This window comes from Dasypus novemcinctus, chromosome 21, assembly GCF_030445035.2.
Source record: "Dasypus novemcinctus isolate mDasNov1 chromosome 21, mDasNov1.1.hap2, whole genome shotgun sequence".
NCBI lineage: Eukaryota > Metazoa > Chordata > Mammalia > Cingulata > Dasypodidae > Dasypus > Dasypus novemcinctus.
Genome location: NC_080693.1, coordinates 81,470,700 through 81,492,706, shown reverse-complemented (window position 1 = coordinate 81,492,706; position 22,007 = coordinate 81,470,700). Strand labels below are relative to the sequence as shown.

Sequence of the window (22,007 nt, the reverse complement as noted above, 5' to 3'; positions counted from 1 at the left end):
ATAAAATACAGGATTCCCATATACCACCCTATTATTAACATTTTGCATTTGTTACAATTGATAAAAGCACATTTTTATGATTGTAATGACTATAATCAACTTAGGATTCACTGTTTGTGTAGATATGTGCATTTTTAGACAATTTTTATTCCATTACCATATATACAACCTAACATTTCCCCTTTTAACCACATTGTATATAGTGCAGTGTTGTTAATTACAATTATGATGTTGTGCTACCATCACTACCATCATCACCAAACATTTCCATCTTTCCAAACAGGCCCTCTGTACATTTTAAACTCTCTAGTCCCTATGCCCCATTCCCTGGTAACCTACAGCCTAGGTCCTGACGCTATGAATTTGCTTATTCTAAAATATTTCCTATCAGTGAGATGATACAATATTTGTCCTTTTGTGTCTGGTTCATTTCACTTAACATGATGTCTTCAAGGTTCATCCATGTTTTCACAAGTATCAGACCTTTATTCCTTTTATGGCTGAATAATATTCCATTGTATGTATACACCATTTTATTTATCCATTCATCGGCTGATGGGCACTTGGGTTGTTTCCATCTTCTGACAATTGTGACCAATGCTGCTGTGAACGCCAATGTGTAAATATCTGTTGGGGTCCCTGCTTTCAATTCTTTTGGGTATATACCTCACAGCGGGATTGCCGGGTCATAAGATAACTCTACACTTAACTTTCTCAGGAACCACCAAACTGCCTCGCACAGCAGCCCCTCAGCAATTTCTTAGCTTTTAAAAATGACTTCCTATAAGAAAAGACCACACATTTCATTCCTTCTTGCTACTCTTAAAGGACCATCTCTTGGAAGGTCTGGACTCCTGCCTGTTTCAACCCCTATTTACGGCATCCGTAGGACCAAAAACTCAAGTGCCAAGGCCAACCCACCATACACCACAGCTTATTTTAACTACTTGTTGCCTGGGCTTTAAAAAATCTCTTGCACATTTGTGGGCATGTCTCCATTTTCCAGAACACAAACCTCTGGAGGGCAGAGGTGGGTCTAACTTTCCTGAGCCTTGGGAACGAGTCTCACCACAGCCTGGAGTCAGGCTTCCTGCGTGGGAAGGGCCCTTCGGGGGACAGGCGGCCCCAACCCAGCGCCGAGCGGTGAACGGGAGGCCGGCATGATGCACAAGACCATCTCCCGTGTGGGGAAAACAAGTCCACTGCTCCAGGAAGCCACCCTTATGGGGAGGTGCCTGCAGGGGCCTCCTCACCAGCACCCAACTCCCTGCAGCTACTCAAGCCCCCTGCATGTCAAAGAAGATACTGCGCAGGGGAGGGGCCCCGAGCAGAGGGGAGGGCAGATGCGAGGAACCCGTGGGGTTGCAGTGTTTCCCCCCAGTCTCAGACAGGACATGCCTCTTGGGAAGGCGAGGCTTGGGGGGAAGGCGAGCCATCGAGCAAGGCCACCCTCCCTTAGGAAAGCACCAAGGCCAGCCTCACTTCCCTATTCCTGGCATACTCTCGCAGCTCTAAGGAAGTCCAGACCCGCTGGAGTGGATACATGGCACACCCAGGCACCTGCACGGGGAGGATGGAGGAGTCAAGGGTGACAAAGCAGGGGAAAGCACTCGCTAGAGAGAAAGGCTCCAAGAGGAATGGCTGGCATTCTAGCACCCTCTGCGCCTTCACGTAAAGGCGTCGTATCATCTAGAAGGGACGAGGGTACAAGTCTTTCAGTGAAACCCCCAGCTCATAGCTGAACCCAGACATGAAGCCACATGATCATTTGAACAGACGTATGTGTTGCGAAACAAGGCAGGAGCCCACGGCCACCCTGGAGAAGCAAACATTTTGCCTACAGGGAAAACACTAAGCACAAGAATGAGTCAGTAACTGATTACTTTTCATGATATGTCATATTTTAACACAATGTATTAAATTAGGCAATTAATAGATTTCTCCTCTGAAGACAAGCATGTAGAGAGGATACAGCTTGGGTCGAACGTCCTTACTTTCCACTTTTGAAAAGGGTAACCTAAAAGTATAAAACAATCAGGAGCTCGGAAAAGCTCCGAAGGGCCCGCTCTTGCTTGGGTGACATGGAGTTGCAAAGAGCACCCCTGGAGACCCCACTGCAGCACCCTAGAGAGCATGACTAGAAATTCTGCTGAAATGCTCTGCAAGTCAGAGGAAGAACCTAAAGGGCAAGAACAACTACACAGCCAACGTGCCCAGGTCTCCCTGGCCCCAGGCCCTGCTCCCGAGTGTGCCGTGCAAATTGCTCCTTTCATCCTCACAGGCTCCCATCTGTGTGCCGTTGGCCCATTTTACGAAAAAAGAAACCAAAAAGTGAAAGAAGGATGCAGTCTGCCTGAGGCACACAGAGGGCGGGGGTGGGCCTGGGGTCTGCTGCCCAGCGCCCACTCTTCAGGCAGCGGGGAGTCTGGGTTCTGCCACGCAGTGCCACGGGCGGCGAGGTCCTGCCTGGGTCTCGTGAGCAAAGGCGCTGCTGTCCTCCTGGAACTTCCCGTGGTGGCTGTGCCAGCCCCACCTCTGTGCCCTACTTCTCAATTACCATAAAGCCCACCAAAGGCTGTCCTTGCGGTACTGAAATCGCATTCCTGGCTTCTGACAAACATTGGTGGGACCAGATCCTCCTGGATGTGACTGGACAAGAGGGCTGGGGGAGGGCTGTGAGGTCAAGAGTTTCAAGCACGTCCAGAAAAATGAATAAAGAAAGGAGGGGCAGGAGGTGGCGTGGGGATAGCAGGTGTAGAGGTTTGATATAATTTATGAATTCCAAAATGAAATATTGGATTATGTTTGTAATCTGGTCTGTACCTGGGCATGACTGGGCTATGGTTAGAGCGTGCAGTCCCCACCCAGTCCCCACCCCTTGGTGGGAGGAGACTCACAGATAAAGGGCACAGCAAAGGACAGAGTTGGAGCTTTTGATGCAGGGATTTCTGATGTTAGTTTGATGCTGAAGACCCAGGAAGAAAGGGCCCCGAGAAAAGAGAAGCCAGCCCCAGAAGGAACCTTGAAGCCAGAGTAAAGTAAGCCCCAGGAATGTAGGAACGTAGGAACCCAGGAAGCCTGAACCCTTACAGACGTCAGCAGTCATCTTGTTCCAAATACTTTGGTGAGGGAAGTAACTTCTGCTTTTTGGCTTGGTATCTGTAAGCTCCTACCCCATATAAATACCCTCTATAACGCCCAGCAGATTTCTGGTATTTTGCATCAGCACCCCTTTGGCTGACTAATACACACGGCTAGGACTGAAGTCCAAGATAACCTTTCTTCACCTCATAAAGAACATTCAGCGGGCAAAGGGCGTAACAGGCTAACGCACTTAAGGAAAACAGACATTCTTTCAAGTATTATTTCTGATTTACGAAACAGAGGAAGCAAGCGGATGCGTAAAGAAACTGTGATGCCTGTGACCGGGCGACTGCACACGTTCTCGGTTATATTGACACAGGATGGCCGACGTGGGCAGCATCGATATGATCGCCTTGTTGGGTAAAAGGGTACAAAGGGAACAGGGAACAATGGTGGAAAGATAAAAGACCCAATTGTGACAAGTTTAGAAATGCATGAACCACACATGCAGCTAGCATGCAACAGCCAGATTCTCCTAACGACACGCAGAGCCTCCACAAGCTACAACGCACGCTGGCAGTGGCACGTTGCGTTCTGTTCCACGGGCAGTGTTGCTGTAGAGCATGTGCTTTTCCAAAGTCATAAACAATCCTAGTACAACTGCTCAATCTTCTCTCAATTTTCTGGGTAGACTCCTTCCCTGGGCAATTCCATATATAATAAACCTGTGCAAAATAGTTGGTGCTTTTAAAGAGCTGGGCCTAGAACCTAGCTGTTTCACGTGCTTTTTTAAAAACAGGAATAAATGATGAAATGCTCAAAAGACCAGTGGGACTTGGGAGGACTCTCTGCTGTGGGGGCCTGCCCTGGCCTACTGTACACCCGGCGTCTCTGGCCCACCCGTTAAACGCGAGTACCATCCCCAATCTTTGTAACATAAAAAAAGCGTGAGCATGTGGTGTTTCTGAGCTTGCTGAGCACCTCTGGGTCAGGGCTGGAGGGGCTGCGCTGTGGGTACAGGTGTTGGCAGCCCACAGGGCACACAACCAAGCCATCACGGTCCCAAGGGCCCCCAGGCCAGGAGCAGCTCACCCCCGCAGGGGACAAGCAGTGCTCTTGGTGACATGTGGACCTGGGCCTGCAGCAGAGTCAGCACAGGATTAGGAAAGCCGAGCTGGGCAGTGGCCGGCAGCCGCTAGTGACAACGCAGCACAGAGCGGCCAGTCCTGTGGTCAGCCGTCCCGAGGGAAGTGCACCTTCTGAACCAGGACAACACCCTGAGCGTGCCAGCCACTCCATTTGCCATCAGACGAACACAGAGGTGGTCACCTCCTGGCGGACCCCACAATTTCTGCACAGTTCACCTTACTTAATGTGAACAAGAGCCTCCGAGGACTTGCACTTCCTACCTGACCTGTGAGAGGGACTCTGAGGTCACCACCTTCTAAAGAGATAGGAGGAGCTCGGTGGACCCTGCGCCCCCCGGGGAGAGGCTCCACACGGGGACACAGCCACCGCTGCCGCCGAGGCGGCATCACGTGCTGCACAGAAACCACGAAGTCACCTTGGTGTTGGAGTCCTTTTAATTCCATTCACATAAACAAGGGTCTCAAGCAGGTCAGCATTCAAAAAGTATGTGCTGAGGAATTAAACCAAACAAACCTGGAAGGTCCTAAGCCATAAAATGTGCACTTCAGGCACATAAAGCCAGGCAGAGGAGCCGATGTGGCTCAGTGGTTGAGCACTGGCTTCCAGCATAGACGGTCCCGAGTTCAATCACTGGTCCCAGTATCTCAAAAAAAAAAAAAAAAACCAAACAAAAAAACCCTATGAAACCAGGCAGAAACACGATCAGCAGATTTTCATCCAGCCCCCACACAAAAATCTTCCAGAAAAGTGACCTGCAAAGAAATTACACTTCATCAGTGTTTATTCTATTTTTATTTTAGTAGGAATTTTTAATCTGTATATTCAGAAAAATTTAAACTGTTAACACCGTGAAACAACTCTCTCTAATCTAAATTCGACCTTCTGCTTGGAATATGATGGAGAAGGAGCCCGAGGATTCCGCCTCTGTGGTGACTCCGCTTCTGTCCGCCCCCACCCTTCCAGGTCTGTAAGCGCTGCTCTAACTTCAGCCACAGAGGCCTCCTAACCCATCTCTCTCCAGCCCACAACCTACCCTGCATCCCACCACCCACCACGTCCTTAGATGCAGCTTCTGCCTTCCTGGCTAGCGGGTCATGATAAAGCCAAACTCTGATATCCAAAGCCCCATAACCCAACACCAACCTGTACTTCCTACTTTATCTCCTTTCTCTTTGCACGAAGCGCTTGCTCTCCCCAGTACAGCCTCAACTCATGAGCCCCCCTTGGCCTCCCAAGCACTTTCATGCTTCCTCCCTTGCCACCTGCTTCATGCACTGGAAACAGTCTTTCCTTCCTCCCACAACCATCACATCCCAATAGATCCTGTTCCTTCCTGTTGTTCCACAGCATTATTTCAACATCTGTTTCTCTAGCTCATAAGCTCCTTTCCACCAGGGAACTTTTCTTTATGTTCTCTCCAAAACATCTGGCATTAATGTTTTGCACACTGTAGGTACTTAAGATACTTAAATGTGGTGACAACATCACATCTCAGTCTCTGCTGACAACAAAACCCGCAGAAGCAAAGACCCGAGAAGCACACTCTATGAGGACAAAAGTCTCATTCTCTATAACTGCCCCAGAAACCCAAGCTAACCCAGTCAAGGGCCTCTAACTGCTCTGCTCTTCTACAACCCTCTCAATTAAACTTCAGTGCTGTGAAGGAGAAGGCGAAACTACAACCCAGAAAATAAACTTTAAGCATTTCAGTTACACCTGTGTTTGAGACCCTGCGCCAGAGAACCCGCAGCAATCATGAGGAAGGAATATGCCCAAAGCAAAACCTGCCTCGGCCTCAATCCAAGAAGGGATTAAAAAGCAAGAGATGAAAAAGAGCACCTGTGCGCCAGGAGCCCGACCAAGGTGCCACCACACCCCCTCCTCCCGGACCAGCACTGTCCAGCACTGCAGCCGCTGACCACAAATGGCTATTTAATGTAAATTTTAGTTCCTCAGCTGCACTAGCAACAACACAAAGTGTTCAATGGTCACATAGGGCTATTGTATTGGACAGCACAGATACAAAACATTTCCACTGTCGCACGAAGTGCGATGGATAGCACTGTTCTGTACATAGCCATCTTTTGAAATGACAGGTCTTAGTGTATCTCCTCTCATTTAAAACCCATAATGGCTTCGTACTTTCTTAGGACAAAGACTGAAATCCTTCCACAAGCCTCAAGGTCCCGTGTGGTCTGGTTTCTCCCCACCTTTTCCGTTTCACTCCCTTCCTTTCTGGGCTAGAACAGGCTTTCAGGTCCCCCACCAGCCACAGGTGCTAGGTCGCTGGATCTTTGGACATATGGCCTCCTGATCTTCCCAGTGAATCCCTGATCATCCTTTGGGATTCAACTCAAGAGAACCATCCTCAGGGAAGTCTTCCAGTCTTAATCAGGCTCCTTTTGATCTATATACTCACAGGATTATGTTTATTTCCTTTAAAGCATTCACCTCAGTTTTAATCAGACCCTCTTTAGTGTGTGCATCTCTGCAACTCTAGCACTTAGCACTGTACCTGATCAAAGTATCAACAAATATTTGATGAATGAAACAAAGTACATCAACAGTATTTATACAGTTTTGAAAACTACATGCTCTTATTAACTATAACAATTTTCTTCCAGCAAAGGTCCTGTTTGCAGTATCATACATGATCATCAAACTGCTGCTAGAATGCTCACACCTGTTACTGCAAATTCAAAACCCAGGAAAGAATTCTCCTGGGGATTTACTTTAGGTCAGGGTCAGGCTGTCTGGTACAAGGCTGCGCCTACAATCGCGCAGGTTCAACCACACAGCAGCCTTTCCCCAGACCATCTGCCTTAGGGCACTTTATGTCCATGCCTGACATACCTGAATCCCCCAGGCTGTCACTCCGAACGCTCTCCATCCACAAGGAACAGGAAGAATTAATATCCGCCTGCCTTCATGGAAACGCCAGAGGCTGGATACTCCTGATTTTCTCTGGAAACCCTGGGGGGGAAGTGATACCGCACGCTCTTTGAGAATAAAAGTCTCACTCGCTAACAGAAACCTAAGTTAACCAAGTCAAGGGCCTCCAACCGCCGCGCCTCCCCGACAACCCTCCCAATCCCACTTCTGGGCCTGCGTTCGGACCCAGTTCCCCTGGCCTCCCTCCACCCCCGCCCCTCTGCAACGCGCAGAGCGGTCCCTTCAGTCGCGGACGCCGCCTTGAGGATCTGGGGAGGGTCTCGAGTCTCTGGGATCCCGAGACGGCGGCTGAGCCGTCTCCCCCGCGCCAGGCAGAGCTCGGCTCCCGCCCCAAAGCCGCAGGCTGGGCCGCACCAGCCCGCAGAGCGCGGGAGAAGCCGGCCGCACAGCTCCCGGAACGACAGAACACGCGCGCCCCGCCTCCCACCCTCCTTAGCTGAGGCAGCTCCGCACACGCACTTCCGCCGGAAGTGAGGCCCTACCATAGAGACGGCAGGTAGAAGGTCGCGGCGGCTTGGGACGCGAGTCCTCCAGGCGCTCTTAAAGGGCCGCCGCGGGCGCCATGGTGGTCCCTCGGCACGCGCCCGGGTCGGGCGCCGGTCTCCGCTTTGCTACTCACTGTGTGGCTTTGACCTGACGGGATCTGTTTCTCCGTATTTGAGAGAAAGGGGCTGGCCTGAGTGCCAACATCTTTTTTTAGCAGCCAGCCCCCTGCTAGCTGCAAGGTTGTTGGGAAGCACAGCACTTAGAGCCGAGAAGCGGGCGATGCCCTGCGGGCCCGGGGTGGGCTCCCGGGCCTTCGAGTACCCCTCCCGGAGGCCCCCAGAGCTCGGGTGGATCCCTCAGGCCCACAGAGCAGAGGCTAAAGCCGTGGGGCCGCCTCTGGGGCGCTGTCCAGCTCTAAGGCCCTATGGCCCTGGGGCGGACACGGCCGTCAAGGCGAACCCTGGGTCAAGTCAGACACGCTTCTAGGGCGCTGGGGCAGCAGAGGATTTAGAGGAAAGACAGGTATTAGGCCCAGACGCTCAACGGATTCCAAGCTGGATAACCCCAGGAGAGCCGGCAGCATGTTGTAATCAGCTGTGGAATGCCAAAGATAGAGTTCTGAAAGCCACGGGAGGACCTGGTCACTGGACAAGGGAGCCTCGAAAAGACTAAAATGCCTGTTTCTCATTGTAAACTGTGGTGGCAAAGAGGTGGGAGGACGTATATAAAGTACAGAATGCAGAAAAAAAAAATTGCCAGCTAAGAATTCTGTCTGGCAAAACTGTCTTTCAAAACTAAGGGAGAGATTAAGGCATTCCCAGATACACCGCAGCTGAGGGAGTCGGACACCAGGCCTTGGAGAGGCTGAAGAGTCCTGCAGGTTGAAAGGAAGGGGCAACAGACAATACACAACAGAGGGAAGCTGCAGGAAGAAATAAAGATCTCCAGTGAGAATACGGACAGGGGAGGGGAGTGGCGGGGCGGGGAAGCAAGGGGAATTAAATACAGTAAAATATAACATGATCCTGAATGGGTTCCAGCAAGGGAGGAGAAAAGGCTCAAAGGGACATTACTGGAACATATGAAAAAAAATTGGAATATAGACTTTAAGCTTTAGATAAAGATTAAGTAACTTGAACTTGATAACTGCACTTAAGTGAATGTCCTTGATCTTAGGAAAAGTACACGGAAGTGTTAAATGTACTTTAACACTTAATGTTCAAGGAGCATGATGTATACAACTTATACTCACGTTTTCAGAAAATGAATAGGTACATAGGTAGAATTATATAGCGAGTTTGGCAAAATGTCAAAATTGGTGGATCTGGGTGTCTGGGGGGAGGGGGCAGTAGGTGGGGGTACGTTGGAATTCTCTCTATGAGGATTGTGCTATTTTGTAACTGTCCTGTAAGATTGAAAGTAGTTCAAAACAAAAAAAAATTTTAAGTACCCAGTGTCAGAAACATGACAAGGCAACCTCCAATCTACCTTCTGTTTCTATGAATGTGCCTATTCTGGACATTTCATTTTAAAGCAGCCGTAGAATATCTGTCCCTCTGCGTCTGGCTTCTTTCACTCGGCATAACGATTCCAAGCTTTGTCATGTTGTAGGATGGATCAGAACTTGATTCCTTTTTATGGCTGAGTAAAGCCCCCTTGTGACAGGACTTTTAAAGTTGTATCCACATCGGTGGGACTATGGAAGAGCCTGCCGTATTTGGGGCAAATGGTGACTTGTTGAGAGTTGGCATAAGGAAGGCAAGAAGTGCTTGACTTCTGCTTTCTTTTTGGCAAAGAACACGGCCTGAGCAGTCAGAAGAGCCACTGCACGTCTTCAGAAGTCTCCCACATGCCAGAGCTGCCCAGGCAGACAGGTGCAAGGCCTGTCCTGCCCCAGTGGGTCTCCTTCTCGGGACACAGGTTCTCACTGGGCCCCGGCCCAGGGTTCTGCCAGCGGCCCCTCCTGAGGGAGGCTGTCCTCGCCACTTCCCCTGGCTGCCCTGTTTCCACTTCCTCGCTTCATCCTCCTGCTGGCATCTGGCCTCCTCTTTCAGGAGCCTCCAGGAGCACCTTGAGCCAGGCTGCAGCCTTGCAGGAACCGGCGAGAGACACCCAAGTTGATTTAGCTAAGGTAAAGCAAAGTTACTGGTACATGAATCCGATGTGTTTGGGGGTGGAGCAGCCGCAGGCACTAGGGAACCCCCTCGAAGGGTGCTGCGGGGTCTCTCCAGCTCTGGCCTCCGCTCTCGCCTTGCGTCCAGGCGGTGGAGGGAGGGGTGAGGCGCTGAGGGGGAGGAGAGCACGGCCACCGGGACCCGGGTCTTCCCAAGGTCTCCCTTAGGGTCAAGAATGAAACTCCAGAGAAGAGCTCTGATCGCTTAGCCTGGCTCCCTCTCGCCCCTATGGTGTGTAGAAGAAACCTTCTGGTTCCACACACTCCACCTGAGATCAGGTCATTCCAAAGAAAGCTAGACAGAGCAAGAAATAATCATAATTTTTTAAAAAACCAGACATGTTATATACATTGCACTGTAATGCAAAACAAATGAAAATAACATCCATTCACCAATCTTTTGATCTAAAGCTAAGGCCTTTTTTAAAAAAGTGTAATTCTATCTTTCTAGTAAGATCTTAAAGATAGTTGCAAAGTAATCGGAGAGCAAATTCATCTAGACTTTTATGACTCCCCTGAGTTTTCAGCTGCCTTGCTCACACCGAACTCCACACTAAATTGTTTTAGCTGTATTGATTTCGTAGCATTGAACCTAGGTGTTTTCATTTGGGAGTGGGTGGGTAGGAGCAACAGCTCTCTTTTGTTTTACCCCATTTCATCCGTTTACATACTATTTACTTAAATCATGCAATTAAATAAGTTCAACCGACAGAAACGGGATTGGGAACGGCGCAACGACTTTTGGGAGGCCTTCTGCTCACCTGGCTGAAGTCTCGGCCTCGAGTGTTCCCCGGGCCTAGGGCACCAGGCCGCGTGGGGGGCATCGGGCCAGGCAGTGGGCGTCGTTAGGGGACTTCCACAGCAGTGTTTTGTCACCCCGCCCCCAGCATCCCCTGGAGTGGGGCAGGGGCTTTGCCAGAGGAAGCCCAGGTAATGCTCCTGTGAGGGAAGGTGGGCTGTGGGCTCATCTTCGTCCCCTGGTGGTGGCTTGTGGTCGTCCCTCTGACCGCAGGTTGGGTCAGAAGCAAATCAGACCCAGCCGGGCCAAGCTGCCCCCAGGCTTCTCCCGCCCCTGCCTGAAAGCCTGCACTGCCTCCCTGTGGCCGCAGGGGGAAGTCCAAACCGTTGCTCTCCCTCCCGCTTTTCTGTTTCTACTTCACTGGTTTAAAAAACAAGCATCACCCACAAATGACAGGTTCACTGCCACAAGTTCAACAACAGAGAGGCATGTAAAGAAATAAAAAATATGTTTAAAAAATGAGAGGCATGTAAAGAAAGCCTTAGCCTCCTTTCCCGCTCCAGGCCACCTGGAGGTAACCAGATAACCAGTCAGGGCTCCCCGGAGAAGCAGAATCAACAGCTTTTGTATGTCTATAAAGAGATTTATTGTAAGGAATTGACCACACAGCTGTGGGGCTGGCCGGTCTGGATTCCACGGGGCAGGCTGCGGCGGGAAATTGCAGTAAGCGTCGGCGACGAAGTCTCGAGGCAGGATTCCCTCTGACCCCCGGAACTCTCAGTTCTCTCCCCAAGACGCCAGCGGACTGGATGGGGCCCACCCACTTTACGGAGGGTCCTCTCCTCTCCTTACGCCCACTGGGCCCAGCTGCTGAGCACACTACCGACCACACAGACACAGCCACTTGGCCAGACCACTGGGCCGGGAGCCTGGCAAGCCGAGGGGCAAAGCGAAGCCCCCTGGTGCCATGCATGTTCTCACCTGTGTGGTACTGCTCCGCCCCGGACACCCTCCAGAGCCTCTTTCATCTGAGCTTCTGTTTTAGCACCTTTGCTCCCCATAAGGATGGCCACTCACGCTGCTTGGGCCAGCTCAGCCAGTTCAGCTCTGGTCCCAGCTGACAGCTTCCTCTGCCACCTTTTAGCACTGACTCTCTGCTGCCCCATCATGCCACCTAGAGTTAGTTCTGGCTCATCTTTTTATGAGCACGTCTGGTCTCCCCATTGAGTAGGACTTAGCAAGTTGCCCTGGATCTGGCCCCTCTCTCTATAAAGCCAGAGGCCTTCTGAGGAAGACAAGCTTTGCAGTGAAAGGCTTTGCCCTCGTGCCTCTACCCCAAGCCGAGAGATGGGGTGGTACCCCAGGAGAGCCTGCCAGCCTTGGGGAGGGGCTGCAGGAAGCAGAGTGGCATCCCTTTCCCGGGCAGAGGCTGGCTGACCCTGCTGTCCAGCCTGGTGCCGCTGCCAGAGAGGAGATGGTAAGAGAGTTCTAGGGGGAGCTGAAGGTCACGGGCACTTGAGTGTAGAGCCCGGTCCTTGCTTTCTGCTGGACAATCCCGAGGCCAGAAGCTTCTGCAGTTGCCCTCATCTTCGAGGCAGAGAGTGGTGTAGTGGTCTGGGGTTAAAAGGATGGGTGCTGAGGTCGGCTGAATGATGGCTCTCCTGAGAGGCACCTGCTTGGGTCCCTGGGTGCTGCGAATGCTTTAGCTTTACCTTACACAGGCTCTGCCTTTCCCAGGGCTGTGTAACAAGGCACTGCAAACCGGCTGGTCTAGAACAACAGACATTTATTCTTTCACAGCTCTGGAGGCCACAAGTCCAAAGTCAAGTTGTGGACAAGGCTTGTTGCTTCTGCAGGCTCTGATGGAGGACCTTCTCTGGCCCCTCTCCTGGCCTCTGGTGACTGCCACCATTCCTGGTGCCTCTGGATCTGGAGCTGCCACTCCAGTTTTTGCCTCTGTCATCACGTGGCCTTGTCTCCATGTGTCTTTGTGTCCAGATTTCCCTCTTCCTATAATGACCCCAGTCACTGGATCAAGTCCCACCCTAATCTAGTATGACCTCGTCTTAACCTATTACATCCGGGTTTCAGTCTCCTAGCCACCAAAGCAGCTACCATGCGCCGAACTGCCTATGAAGTTGGAAGTTTAATCTGGCTGCGACTGAGTTTTTGGTTTTATTTTACTTTTGTTATTTATTTGGTTCTTCTAACCATTTTATTATGGGAATCAAAGAATATTCCCAGATGGAGGGAAAGGAGTATATTGTAGCCACCTGTACCCATCACCCAGATTCAGTAAACAGCAGTTCTTTTGCCAAACTTCTCTAGTCCTCCCTTTGCTTTTTTCCTAGAGTATTTAAAAGCAAATTCTAGACCTCACCTACATACTTCACTGTACCTCTCTGTCTTAGCACCCCGGCTGCTGTGACAAATACCATGTGATGTGTTGACTTAAACAAGGGGCATTTATTGGCTCGCGGTGTGGCGGCTGGAAGGCTTCTTCCTTCCCGGGCCGGCAGCCATGGCTTCCAGCTCCTCCCCGCAATTTTCTCCTCCGCGTCCAATGTCCTTTGTTTATAGGACCCATTGGATGAAGGCCCTCCCTCGTTCAGCGTGGGCACAACTTAACTGATGATAATGTCTTCAAAGATCCTGTTTGCACCCTCAGGACGAGGCTTGGGATCTAAGCGTGCCTCTTGTGGGGGACGTGGTTTAAGCCCCAACCATTTCTAACAGAGAAATTTCTAATTTCTTAAGCAATGCACCTACTGTCAGGGGGGCATCAGTTAAGCACCATTATCACATGTCACAAAATTCCTGAACATTATCTAATAAGCCATTCATAGTCCAAGATCTCCCTAGTGATCTCAAAAATGTCTTTTTACAGTTGTTTTTGGTCAAAACAGAACCCAAACAAGGTCTTCACATCGCATCAAGCTGATGTAGCTCTTCAGTTTCTGTTTTTTCTTTTCGTGTCATAGATTCATTAAAAACAACCACCACAACAAAACTGGGCCATTTGTCCTGTAGAATGCACCACATTCCGGATTTCACTGATTGCTTCCTCATGCAGTTATTTAACTTGTCTTCTTTCCCACCATGTTTCCTGCAACCTCGTATTTAGATCTAGAGCAGAGTTTATCAAGGCGGGACGATGGGGACGATCTTGACCCCCTGGAACATTTAGCAATGTCTGGAGACAGTTTAACTTGAAGGTGCTACTGGTTTTTAGTAGGTAGAGCCCTGGGGTGCCAGCACCTAGGGCAGGTCCCAGTGCAGAGAGTTACCCAGCTCCACACCAACAGTGCTGCGGCTGGGACCTACTGGAAAGGAGTAAGTGGTGTCTTGGGCTGCCAGGCTGCTATGACAAATCCACGCAGTGGGGTGGCTTCAACAACAAGCATTTATCAGCTCATGGTTTTGAGCCCAGAAAAAAATCCCAAATCAAGATAACGGCAAACTTGCTTTTTCCCGAAAATCTGTAGTGATCTGGTGCTGGCTGCCGGCGAGCCTTGGGGTTCCTGGCTTGTTTCTCTGCCTCTTGTCATGTGGCGATGTCCTCTCCTTTCTCTTCCGGCTCTGCTGATTTTGGTGTCTGGCTCCTTCCGTGGCTTTCTCTTTATAGCACCTCCAGCTAGATAGAGGCCCACCTGGTTCACTTGGCCACACCTTACCTAAAAATGCCATCTTCACAAGGTTCACACCCACAGGACGCGGAGTAAGAAGGTGTCTGTGTCGCGACATGTTCCAACCCCCCATGGTGGATTCACGGACTGGGTGTTAATAACCAAAAGTGACCAGAAATTGAGGGCCTCTGCCCGAGCTGTCACTCATGAACTGGGAGACAGACAAGGGGCAGGGTGTGGCTGAAAACCACGAGTGGGAAAAAAATATTCCACGGTTACTGCCCCTGGGGGCGAGTCCAGACCCCGACCCCCTAGCCCACCTCCTCACGTGCCTTCTGCTGCTCCCATTGGAGGAGTTCCTCCTGGCCAGGCATCGCTCTGTCCCCCTGTCCCCCTGTCCCTGTGTCCCCCACTCTAGGCTGCCTCCCAACACACCTTTCTCCAGCTGCCATTTAAAAAAAAACTTTCGCTCCCCCTGCCCCCCCGTTGTCTGCTCTCTGTGTCCATTCACTGTGTGTTCTTCTGTGACCACTTCTATCCTTATCGGCAGCACCGGGAATCTGTGTTTCTTTTTGATGTGTCATCTTGTTGTGTCAGCTCTCCATGTGTGCGGCGCCACTCCTGGGCAGGCTGCACTTTCTTTCGCACTGGGCAGCTCTCCCTACAGGGCACACTCCTTGCGCGTGGGGCTCCCCTACGCAGGGACACCCCTGTATGACAGGGCACTCCTTGCATGCATCAGCACTGCACATGGGCCAGCTCCACACGGGTCAAGGAGGCCTGGGGTTTGAACCACAGACCTCCCATGTGGTAGGCAGACACCTTATCCATTGGGCTGAGTCCGCGTCCCTCCAGCTGCCATTTTGCTTATTACAAAAGTATTACCTGTATATGGAGAAAATCTGGAAAACACAAAAACATACAAACCAGGAAAATTAAAAGCCTCTGTTAACCCTACTCCCCAACACTGTTTCATCTGGTGTTAACATTTTGTTTGGACGTTTATGTTCAGTATTTCATTATTTTCTGGTCATTTGTGATCTTGAGCTTCCTGAGAGCAGGAAAGCCAAGCTGAGTGTTGTTTGTGTCACAGCAGGGCATGGTGTGCATGGGTGGCATGGATCCCGGGGCAGTAACCATGGACTCGGGGGTTGAGGGAACTCTAGCCCCCTCATTGGTTTCCATCGGGCATTCCTAAATCCCCCAAATGGATACACAATATTAGTGCAAAGAGTGTGCTTGCTGTGCAAATGCAAATTCAAGGTACATTCCCTAGTCCTCATTTCCTTATAGTCCCCCAAACTCTCTGTGTTAGTGCTTCCCAAACCACCCTCTGGTTCAGTGATTCTCTAGAAGGATCCACAGAACTCAGCAAAGCTGCTATTCTCACAATTACAGGTGTTTTTTTCATCTTTAATAATCTTTAATTCAAGTGTAAAAGTGTAATACAAGGCATTTGTAGGGCTAGGGATTTGTTCTTTTAAAAACAAGGATGGGGGAATGCAACAGAATGATCGTTCCACTTTTTCATCAGTAACTTGCAAGGAAGGGATAGATCCTAGGGCCATAAAACATCTATTTAGCCAAAACCTATTCTTTCTCCCCTACCAATAATTCTGACACACATTTCATAATCTTTTTTTTTTTTTTTAATGAGGTACTGGGAATTGAACCCAGGATCTCATACATGGAAAGAAGGTGCTCAACCACTGAGCCACATTTGCTCCCCAATGAAAGTTGGTTTTTTTGTTTGTTTTGTTTTTAGGAGGTACCAGGGATCAAATCCAGGACCCTGTACATGGGAAGCAGGCACTCAGCCACTTAAACTACATCTGCTCCCATTCCATAAACTTAGCGCACATTTCTGAATAAAGATTTACAGTTCAGCTTTGCTTACATAACCATTCAAAAATATTTAGCACCATTTTGCTTCCTATAATGCCAAACAAATAAAATCATGAAATGCTTCGATATGCATTTCTTCTTTTTAAAACAAGAGGGTAGTTATTTATAGAAAGCAATACTTAATCTCCAAATACATTTGCCAGAAATGGCATATGCCATTCAAAGGACACTCTCACGCTTTCAACAAAGTGGAATGCCTAGCCTAATGTGCATAGAAGCATGAGCGGCAAGCTGAAGATCAATATCACAACTGTTTTTCTGTCTGTTTGAAGCACAGGGAAAAAAAAAAGGTATATTTTGGGAATTCAGTGACATAAGGCACGCTGCCAAAACTTGAAGGACATTATACAATTAAAAAAAAAAAAAAAAGGAAAACAGTTCTCCTGTTTCAAACACTGCATTACATAATTTTACATGCCCAGACAGATCATTCTCAAATATAAACTGTTAACTTCCATAAGAAGGTATTCGCTTTCTTACTGAAATGCAATAATTTATAATGTTGGTATCTAAACAAGGAAAAGGCAACACAAACTGGAATGAGGGCTGATCTCACGTCTGGAATCCGTTGTTCTTGTTTGTTTGGGCCCTCCTGGGGTTCAGGCCCGTTCCTCCAGGACCCGGCCCGCCCGCCGGCCCTGCACCTTGCCACCTGGAGCACGTGGTCTGCGTGTCGCCTCCGTCGTGGTGCCGCTCATGGTGCTGGACCTCCAGACTGGCTTCCCAGCCTACGCCACCACCGCCACCTAGAGGTGGACATTTCCGGCCTCCTGAACCACAGGGCTCTCCCATGTTCATCGCTCCTCCACCACCCATTCTCACGTATTTCTCTTGGCTCCAGGAAGCCACCTGGCTGTAGATTTCCTCTCTTGGTGTCTCATTTGTTCTTCCAAACGACAAGTTATCATCTCTTCCTCCCTTCTATGTCATTCCTCCTCTTGCCTCAGTTGCATTTCTTTGTGTTTCTGCATTTCCTGGTTGTGAACTTCTTTCATGCTTCTTCCCTCTTCCTGGCGTCTCATCAGATCCTGGAGCAAAAGATTTGCCTGATGCTCATGACAGACCTCTTTCATCTCACTTTCCAATTTGTCCTTTGCATCTTTCATGTCTTTTCTCAACTTGTTCCCTTTGCAGTCTTTCATTTCAACCAAGGACTTCCATCACTGAGAATGTTCACGCTCAAACGTGCTGTGCTGGGCAAAACAGGGAGAGGTTTCTCTCTCCTTTTGACACATTGGACTCTCCTGTGCAAAGTTTTTCAGGAAGACCATCTTCCTCATCTAATTGTTCAAGAGGAGTTGCTGCCAGTAAGAAAATGCCTTCACTGCATCTTTCAGATGTTTTCCTTGCTGCTGGTTTACAAGCAAATTCAAAGATGCCTTTCCCTGTAGATCTTCCACAATTACCCACAACTACAGCAGCCCTTTCAATAGGCCAGTCTGGCTCATGGCTTCTTCCAAAAGTTCACTGGCAACATTAGGAGAAAGATTGTGAATGGAAAGGGCAGCAGCCTGTGTGGCAAAGTGAACCCGAAGCCGACTCCCTCTCATGGGTGCATCAAGTTCAGCTTTGGCAATTTCCACCAAGGCTCTAGATTCAAGTTTAGTAAATCCAAATCCTTTGCCTTTGTTGATAAAAAACTTCTCCTGGTTCTCCATATCTAGTAGGCAGTCTTTGGAATTCATCCCCTGCGATATCAGCAGGTAGATGACGGATGAACAATTGACAGTGCTACGTGTAAGTAAGTTTTCTCGCCAGGTCCTCAAGGAAGACAGGTTGGCTTTAACTCCCTTGGAAGTGGAGATCTTGTCTTCACTGCGGCTGCCTGGTCTGTGCCTGGGGGACCCTGGTGGTGCTGCTGGTCCCCTGCAGGGCTCCCCACCACCTCAGTGCAGTGACTTGAGGTGGCCACCACGAGTGCTTAGGCCCAGGCCACTGCCGGGCATTTGCCCCCTTTGGAGCTGCTGGGTCCTGGGCCCAGGCCTCGTATGGGTAGAGACAGTGGGACCCCAGTGTGAGGAGAGTGGTCAGGACCCCACTATGGCTGCGTGGGTGGAAGGGCCCCGGGTGGAGCCGAGGTGACTGCAGGTGGTGGAGTCTGAGGGCTCCTGGCCCTGGACGGGCCCCAGAGGTCTGGGGAGTGGCGTTGCCTCCTCTGGGAGCAGGGTGGGGTCCCCAGGGAATGATGGGCTTAGCCCTGCGGCAGTGGCGGGGCTGCTGCTGCTGGTGGTGCAGAGCTGGTGGTGGGATTGGGGGATTGGGACCCCCCCTGGCCTGGGCCGGGAGGCATGGGTCCCACGGGAATGGTTTGTTACAGTGTAAGGATACAGATTAAAACCAGGAGAGGTAAAAGGCGCATGGCACAGAGTCCAGGAGAGACCAGGTGCTAGTTTCCCGCTGTCCTCTCCTCGGGAAGTTATACAGACAGCACGTGTAACGACACGCATAAAACGTGGTCAAGCAGGGATGGCCTCGCGAGCCTTGGTGTTTTTGGTTTCTTGGCTGCTGAAACGGACCATGCGATGGGTTGGCTGAACAGTAGGAATTTATTGGTTCATGGTTCCAGACACTATCAGGCTGGCCTCCTCCTGGGGAGGGGTCTTCTGGCTGGCCAGGAGGCTTTGGGGTTCCTTACCTTTTTTGTCACATGGCATGCCCATGGTGGCCTCTTCTCTTTTCTCTTCCTGGTTCCATAGACTTCCAGCTTCTGGCTGCCCTCCTGTGGCTTCCTATCCCGTGTCCAATTTTGGGGGCTTCTGAGGACCCCAGCCCTGCTGGATAAAGGCCCCCCTCCTCCAGTCTGCACCCCCCTCAACTCCCAGTGCCCTCACAGGTCCTCTTCCCAGACGGTCCACACCCACAGCCCCGGGGCTTCTTGTGGGAGGCGTGAGTCCACCCCCAACACTTGGTATCTGGGATTTTAGCGGGGGCTGCTCACGTGGGCAATGCGTGTCCGCCTGACTGGCCTCACTCAGTCTCCAGCCCCTTCAGAGGTCCAGCTGGCCCTGTGCAGCCCCAGACCCCACGGTAAATCATGCCATAGCACAGACCATGGGGAGGGCACCTGCGGTAAACTAAGACCCTCCTGTCAGGCAGGATGTGCAGAAGGCTTAGGGGTTGCTCCCCACTAGCTGGGCAGGGGCCAGTCCTCTCATTGGAATGTGCAGGGTTTGCACATCCCAGCCTGCTGAGTTCACCCTTTACTGCATAGCCTCCTCCACGGAAACGCCAGCCTACTGCCCAGTGAGGGACAGCGACGCAAGCCTGGATTTGGGTGGGCAGGGAGTTGCCTCTTCCTAGCTCTATGGATTCCAGTTCTTATACTCTCTAATGATTATTATTATTTTTTGAGGTACTGGGGCCTGGGATTGAACCTGGGACTCTTATGTGGGGAGCCAGAGCTCAACCATTGAGCCACATCAGTTCCCCTGAGTTGGTTGTTTCATTTGTTTTTAGGAGGCACTGGGGATCGAACCCAGGACCTCCCATGTGGGAAGCAGGTGCTCAACCACTTGAGCCACATCCACTCCCCTTCACTCTCTAATTTGTTTCCTGTCAGAAATGGAAATACAATACAGAATTGGTTGGGAAATACAATACAGAATGGGTTGCCAAAAATCTAAGATAATAGTAGCTTATAAAAGATAGAATTCTTTGTTTTCTTACATAAAAGAAGTAAGGAGGGAGACAGCTCAGGCCGTGTGCCTGCTCTGTAGCTTTAGGAAGCCAGACTCCTGCTGTTTGGTTTTCCACCAACCTAAGCATGTTGCCTCAGGGCCCAGGATGGCTGCTTGAGCTCCGTCCAGTGTATCTTTGTCTCCTTCCTCCTTCCTGCCGCTTCCCCCCCACTAAAAGGAGACTGTTCCTCCTTTGTCACTGGCCACAATCTAGTCACCTGGTCACACTTACCTCCAAGGGGTTTGAAAAATGTAGCCTTTTAACCGGATGCCCCTCTTATCAAAAAGGGAAGATGGCTTTTAGGAGGTGGTTCCCGTGTCAACTGCACATGCTCTGCAGGGGGCGGGGAGGACTTGGGCGAGAGAACCAGGCACCCGCAGGTCTCAGGGAGGGACTTTTGCGGCGGGGGTCGAGTGTTTCTCTGTGTTTTGTTTTTTTTTGAAGATTTATTTATTTATTTCTCTTCCCCTCCCCCTGCCCAGTTGTCTGTTCTCTGTGTCTATTTGCTGCGTGTTCTTCTTTGTCCGTTTCTGTTGTCAGCGGCACTGGGAATCTGTGTTTCTTTTTGTTGCATCATCTTGTTGTGTCAGCTCTCCGTGTGTGTGTGGCGCCATTCCTGGGCAGGCTGCACTTTCTTTCATGCTGGGCGGCTCTCCTTACGGGGTGCACTCCTTGCGCGTGGGGCTCCCCTACGCGGGGGACACCCCTGCGTGGCAGGGCACTCCTTGCGCGCATCAGCACTGCGCATGGGCCAGCTCCACACGGGTCAAGGAGGCCCGGGGTTTGAACCACGGCCCTCCCATGTGGTAGATGGATGCCCTAACCACTAAGACAAGTCTGCTTCCCTCTCTGTCTTTCTTTTCAGAGCATCCCCTCGGAAGGCTGAACACATTTACGTGAACGTGCTCAGGGACTTTGTAGGTTGGGAGTGAGCAACCGATTCATAAGACACTTTCCTGCGTTTAACAGCCAACCCCTTTACACAATGACACAGCTTAGAAATGCCGCGGTTAGGAGGAAATAGTCCCAGAGCACTTGGAGTACTGCCTCGTGGCTGGCTGAGTAATTGCCACTCATCTTTTTATTTTTTAAATAGAGGAGTTATATGTTTACAGAAAAAGTATACATAAAATACAGAGTTCCCATATACCACCCTAATGGTAACACCTTGCATTAATGTGGTACATTTGTTGCAATAGATGAAAGCACATTTTTATAATTGTACTATTAATTCTAGGCCATGGTTTACTTTAGGATTCACTGTGTTGTACCGTCCTATGGAGTTTTTTAAAAAATTTATTCTAGTATCATGCATACAGCCTAAATTTTTTCCTTTTAGCTATATTCAAATGTTTAATTCAGGGCTATTAATTACCTTCACAATGTTGTGCTGCCATCACCACCATCAATTACCAAAACTATTTTTAAGATTTTATTTTTAAAAAATTTCTCTCTCCCCTTCCTCCACCCCGTTGTCTGCTCTCTGTGTCCTTTTGCTCTGTGTGTTCTTCAGTGTCTGCTTGGATTCTTGTCAGTGGCACCGGAAATCTGTGTCTCTTCTTTTGTTGCATCATCTTGCAGAATCAGCTCTCTGTGCGTGCAGCGCCACACCTAGGCAGGCTGCCCTTTTTTTCCGCACAGAATGGCTCTCCTTATAGGGCGCACTCCTTGTGCATGGGGCTTCCCTATGCGGGGGACACCCCCGCGTGGCACAGCACTCCTTGCACACATCAGCACTCCTTGTGCACATCAGCACTGCGCGTGGACCAGCTCACCACCCGGGTCAGGAGGCCCTGGGTTTGAACCCTGGACCTCCCATGTGGTAGGCGGATGCTCTATCACTTGAGCCAAATCTGCCTCCCAATTACCAAAAAAAACTCTGTATAATTTAAGCCTCAACTCCCCATTCCCTGCTCCCACCTCATCCCCTGGTAAACTACATTCTAGTTTTTGACTCTATGAATTTCTTTATTCTAATTATTTCAAATCAGTAAGATCATACAATATTTGTCCTTTTGTGTGTATCTTGTTTTATTCAACATGAAGTCTTCAAAGTTTGTCTACATTATTGATTGTATCAGAACTCCATTCTTTTTTTACAGCTGAATAGTATTTCATTATGTGTATAGATCACGTTTTGTTTATCCATTCGTCAGTTGATGACATTTGGATTGCCCCCATCTTTTGGCAATTGTGAATAATACTGCTATGAACA

At 50.0% G+C, this 22,007-nt stretch overlaps 1 long non-coding RNA gene, 1 other non-coding gene and 1 pseudogene across 2 annotated transcripts; all 3 read right to left on the bottom strand.

Moving 5' to 3' along the window:
* Window positions 1–4,649: 4,649 nt before the first annotated feature.
* LOC105747347 (uncharacterized) lies at window positions 4,650–7,642 on the bottom strand. Its single transcript, XR_002799108.2, has 2 exons — window positions 7,087–7,642; window positions 4,650–4,985 (listed from the first exon to the last, which is right to left on the bottom strand). It is a non-coding gene; the product is annotated as an uncharacterized lncRNA (long non-coding RNA).
* Window positions 6,864–7,050, bottom strand: LOC111767246 (small Cajal body-specific RNA 16). Its single transcript, XR_002799116.1, has one exon. It is a non-coding gene; the product is annotated as a small Cajal body-specific RNA 16 (non-coding RNA).
* A 9,024-nt stretch (window positions 7,643–16,666) lies between the features above and the next one.
* Window positions 16,667–18,774, bottom strand: LOC101429244 (splicing factor, proline- and glutamine-rich pseudogene; annotated as a pseudogene).
* Between the last annotated feature and the right edge of the window lie 3,233 nt (window positions 18,775–22,007).